At 35.2% G+C, this 5,998-nt stretch overlaps 1 pseudogene; it reads right to left on the reverse strand.

The window, feature by feature from the left end:
* Positions 1 to 1,977: 1,977 nt before the first annotated feature.
* On the reverse strand, positions 1,978 to 3,632 carry LOC120334379 (microfibril-associated glycoprotein 4-like; annotated as a pseudogene).
* Between the last annotated feature and the right edge of the window lie 2,366 nt (positions 3,633 to 5,998).

Raw genomic sequence — 5,998 nt, forward strand, 5'->3', positions numbered from 1 at the left:
AATTTGCAGCTTGCAGATGCCCAAGGCGCAGTTAACCTACAAAGACTTACATAATGATAAAAGGACGTAAATAGACAATTTCAAATTATTCAATGTTTTGAGAATTTTAGTCGACGACTTCAACATTTTTAGGACATGGAAAAGACTTTGAGAGTCCCGACAGTTCGTCAACGCCATATAAAATCGATGTTTTGTTGATACCCACGTCAAAATCGCATTTAGTTTTTCGCTCATTCACCGCGGCAACCCGTTGTTGTGATAGTCACGTGTTAGAGGGCGATTTAAAATTTAACTAGTACAGAGTAATAAGGAATAAGTTGCATATACTCACGTTTAGAGAAGGGGTTCCTAAACCGCGGGCCAACTGCGGCCCGCGTAACGATTCAAAATGGCCCGCCGAACTTAAAATAGTTAAACGGGTAAACTTTAATCGTAAAGAAATACTAATAGGTTTACCACTCTATGTTTTTACTTTTTTGCGATACTGAAAACAGACGTTTTTTAGATAAATAGCAGCGTTCTCATTTCTTTATGGAAAAGAATCAAATTTCAGAGATTTGTCTTCCTTGTCAACAAAATATACCAGTTCTGAAGGACAACATTATGCGCCATTATGAGAAGCATAATACTTCAAATTATGATCAGTTGACGCGCATATTTTAAAATTTAATTCATTGCTGAATTCGTACAAAACTCAAACAAATAGGTTCAAAAAAATGTCAAATGAAAGTGAATCCACGTTATTGGCCAGTTATATTGTAGCCCACAACATTGCTAAAAAGAGCGCCGTTTGTTGGAGGGGAATTTTTCCGCGAATGTATGCTGCAAGTTTTGGAAGTCATTTTACCTGATATAAAAAGATGATGATGATTTTCCAGCATCAGTCTTTCTAACAACACAATTTTGAACTTTCACAAATCAAAACTGCGGTCCAAACTGACAGATAATCACTTGAATGTGTCATTGCGAATACAATGTACTGAATCAGAGCCACGTTTTGAACATGTGATTTTGATCCAACCCTATACCTACACGTATATGCAAAAATACGCAACTAAATTTTGTTGGAATTTCGTTTTTTTATATTTATATATATACATTAGGGTGTTTTTTGTGTCACAAAACAAGCCATAAGTAGCCATTTATAGGAGGCCGTATGTCAGATGAGCAAGTAACTTCATTAGTCACTATTAGTTGCAAATTCTTGTTGAAAGTCGTGCTTGTTATTCCTCCGGTATTCTATCACCCAACTATTATTATTATAAATTTCATTACATAACGAATTGCGATGCTTGGTGTATCCAAAATCAAGCTTGCAGCCTATTTTAATACTTATTTTTCAAAATTTTGCCCTTTTTGCTGCTTCTTTTTTCTGGCCCGCGAATATCCTTCTGCTTCGAATTATTTTGGCACGCGGTCAATCAACTTTGGAAACCCCTGATTTAGAGTAAGCGCATTTTAACTATATTAGCGGGCTGTTGTATATCAAGAACTCCCGCATCCGCACCACCTCCGCTTGATTAAAACTTCTCTCAATGAGAAATTAATGAACCTGCATAATTTCCATCGTTTAGTCTGCCAAAAACAGCAAATTTACCGTGCAAGATAAATGAAAACTTAAAAGTTTGTCCGACCCAAAGACAACATTCTGATGAATGAACCGCATTCCAGATTGAAATTCATTTTACTATTTTCATTTATCTTGCAGAGAATTGAGCAAATATTTTATTGAGCGGTAAAAACTATTCAAACTTTTATGAAAGTGTGACAAACTGGTGTCTCATAAGAAAAAGTATAACTGCACCTAATCCCGAGAAGCAGAGTTGGCACCATACAAAAGACCAAATGCTGCTAATTTCGGAAAATTGGTTACCAAAATTATGATTAAACTTAAATGTAAATATGTAAACGACAGAAAATGTAAATGAGATTGTATATGAGCAATCAAAGCTGCCCGACTATTTTTTTTTCAGAATGTTAAATCGGTCGTATTTTCATCTCCGTAACTTTGAGAGAATGATATGCTCCCTTCCAGGAAGACCATTCAACACCATCTGCGTAAGATTTGTGAACTCCGCCTTTGAAATAATAACAATTCAAACTGCTTGAATGGCATTTAAAGTACCACCATGCCCCTTTAAAAGATACAGCACAATTCCCAGAATATGAATCGTTGTCTTGATCCTTAGTCGTAAATCTTTGGCCGTTATGACCACTAAGAGAATCTCCCGCGTCTCCAGTATATCCTCCAACAGAGAGTGTATATTTCGAGTTCCGTCCTCCTATTTTAAAATGTCTGTGAAATTATTGTCATAAGATTAGACTTTGGAATACAAGGAAGTAAATCATATAAGGTAATTGAATAATTCTTACGAATATTTTGCATATTTTCTTGTTTCCATCCCAATCTTCCAAATCAATACGAAGTTCGTAGTCATTATCACGCGTCAGATGATAGAAATTCTCCAGGCCTTGTTGAGGTTTAAAATACCGTTCAATGCATCAATTTTAGGAATGAAATAACAATTTTGTGATATCAATTTAAGAAGTTTTGGAAGCTTACCAAGCCAATATTCATCATTTTTGTTCCCAAATCCATTTACATATTCATTCCAAGTGTTATAGAAGTCCGTCGAGCCGCTCGTTCGTCGTTGAAAGACCTTTTTAAAAATGTAACAAAAAATTTTATAACAGTTAAAAATATTTTGTGGTAGTAAAACAACAGTAGAAACAGATAAATCATTACTAAAAGTATGTTATAAAGAGTTCAATTGTTTCCACATTAATGTACATCCTCACCATCCAACCGCCACCGTCAGTTTCAAGATCACAGAAAACTTCAAGCTTTGAGTAAGTTGGATAGATATCGAAAACACCACCGGTTTCATTCAATATTTTCGAATCATTTTTAGTAACTTTTCCGCAGTCAGAAAGAGTTAGAGGACGTAATTTTGCAATGATAATTGTAGTGTACAGAAAAATGCACAATAAATTTTGTAATAGCATATATTTTCATGCTTGGGTACATGCCACGTAAGTGGGTAGACAATTGTTTATGATGTATAATTTTACATCCGGTGAAAAACATGTATTCAATTATGCGGTCAGGATTTATCTTGAATACCTACCTTCAGCAATTCGAATCAATTCTGTAAATTTTCTTTCTATCTCAGATGTATTGTTTAACATTTTTTGTTCAATGTTGGCCATCTTGGTTACAAAACTAATCTCCATTTCTAAAAGATCAACATAACAATTATAAACTTTGTTAAAGTGTCGTTTTGTCCAATGTTCATTCATAGCTGTTGTAACTAACGTTTGGAATTCTGGAATAAATATACAGATTTCATATCAATGCATCTCTACCAAAATTAGAAAAACTAAAATGGAATGTTTATTGACATAAAACCGTTTTAATAATATAAAATATGTGTACCACCGAATTTCTTTTGCATTTCCTCCTCTATTTTTGTATAGTTAACAACACCGGGTGGTCCACGTGGTCCTGCTTTACCAACTCGTCTTGCAAGAACATGGTCTGGTCGAGAAATTGAAGGTGAGATGCCACGAACCTGCCTTGTACAATATTCATGCATTTGATAAACTTGGGAACAGAGACCATCATCAGGCATCGTATTTGTTGCTGAAATCAGACAAAACATCCGTAGTGCAAATGCACTGACCATGATGTATCGTTTGCTCCATACATAAGTCATATTGCTGAAAACTAAATAATATTATTTAAGATTTAGTTACATTTTTATAATAATCAAAATTTTTTTCAATTTTTCTAAGTGTTAAGAAGACTGCTCTGAATGTAAAATCACCTGCCACCCTTATCGTTCCTTGTAAAATGTACCACGGAAAATGTACTGAGACATTTTTGAAAATATGCCGAATAAACTTACATCCTTATAATCTGATGAGACTTTTAAAATTGAAATGGCATAAACTATTGGTATTCAAGTATGAATGATTAACTAAAAATATGCATTCTAGACGCTGAAAGATTTCTAACGGACAAGCACTCCTATTAAAATTAAGATCGATTAATGCCACGAAGCAAAGTTTGGTCACGTTTCGTCTGTCGGAGAGCCGTAAAAACAAAGATTTAGTTTCGATTTAGAGCATTAAAAGCATTTTCCCTACCAAATATCTGTGATGCAACAAACTAACTAAAAGGGCTCAACATGTGAAAAAGTAAACCGAAAAAGCAAAGCTTTCACATCAAATTTTTCTTCTGAATGGCCCGTTAAAATCATTTCGATATTGCTACAAAATTTTACTAGGTCGTGCTCATGTATGGTCCAAAGAAAAAAAATTAAGTATTCTAAAAATTACAAATTTGCACGTAAATATTTAAGTGCAGTTATGACCACTTTGTGCTGTTTGGGTGTGCTGTCTATGCTCTGTAATTTGGAACGATAGATTAATAGAAAATTTTTTTTTGCTCAAATCTTGATTAACGTGTCCTCAGGGTACGCAAATGACCATGGTTTGTGCCTGGCAGGAGCTGCCATGAAGTGGTCATAACTGCGACTCTAAATACTCGAGGTTATCGATCCTTAAAAACTGAGAGTAAATTGTGCATCCACTCTCAATAAGTTGTAAATGTAAACTATGTATCTAAGAGCTATAAATCAGGAAACATGCTGCTTACAATGAGGTTTTCGCATACCTTTATGTTTTTCAAAAGAAAACTATTCAAAACAAGTCACTTATAGACGTTGTAAAACTAGACAAAGATTGAACGAGAATATCTTAATTAGCAAAGTTCACAACTTCCATCCTAGATAACTATCCTAAGTGATTCAAGAGTCTTAATGCGGTCAGAGACCGAAGACTTGTCGATCGAAAGTTAGGGATCCTCATACACAGCGCTCTTACTCCATAGTGACACCTTGTGTCCCATCACTAATTGATTATTAACTCGCTAATTATACGACATATTTCGCCCGAAATCGATAGGGTTCTGGTCCGAGATATGATAAATGCGAATGCAAAATCTGGAGCAGATTCAATCTCGCTTTCGTGAGATATCGCGTGCATCTAACAGACAGACAGACAGACAGACAGACAGACAGACACACAAATACCTATCAACATACTTACCGATTAAAGTAAGTAATTAATAGTGATACCATAGCGTGAGGTCTACTGCAATATGTTGCCTACCCAGGTTCAGTCTGCGGTCTAATGCGATCTGCCCAGCAAATGGAGCGAACTCCAATTCTTCCTCGGCTTGTGTTATTTAACATCAATTAAGGTCAATTCAAGATGTCGCAGAAGGTCTAAAAAAAAACCTCTTTCATATACGCTGTTTTTGAAAAGTTCAATTATTGCTTTGGTACATACAAAAATTAAGTGTTTATCGATGAATAAATTGTAGCCTATAGCGCTATAGAACTAAGGCACATCCGTTAGAAACGGAAATGCAACGGTAGACCTCGCGCTGTAGCGTGGTAGACCCCTCTTCCTCAAGTTGCGTGTCTCATAAAAATGTAAATGTTTTTATTATCGTTTATTCGTTGAAGGATAGCTAGTGGGCTACTGTTAGACAGACGGAGAATCCCAGAAATAGTTCAAAAGCACAAGTGCAAGTCAAATATAGAAAACCTGCATCAGCTAACTGAATTAATTGGAAGTATAGTGAAAGCTGTACGACAAAACCCATGTCATATAGCCAGGCATATCGATTCCTAGACTATCGGTGAATTTCCAAAGCACGTCAATGTAAATAACTCAGCTATTTTTGCATCTGAGAAATTAGGAAATAAATCGATTGAGCTATGCCCGTCCAACCGCTAATGAGCTATCCCAGTCAAGTAATCAGTTTTTTATATTTAAACCAACATATTTCCATTTTTAATAGTTTTGAGGAATCACCATTTCTTTCGTTACACATTTGCGAATTGCAATTGGGATATCATATCTCCAATTTCCGACAAAATATTTATGTATCAGAATGAATACTAGGATATGCTCGTATTACTACTGA

This window comes from Styela clava, chromosome 11, assembly GCF_964204865.1.
Source record: "Styela clava chromosome 11, kaStyClav1.hap1.2, whole genome shotgun sequence".
Lineage (NCBI taxonomy): Eukaryota > Metazoa > Chordata > Ascidiacea > Stolidobranchia > Styelidae > Styela > Styela clava.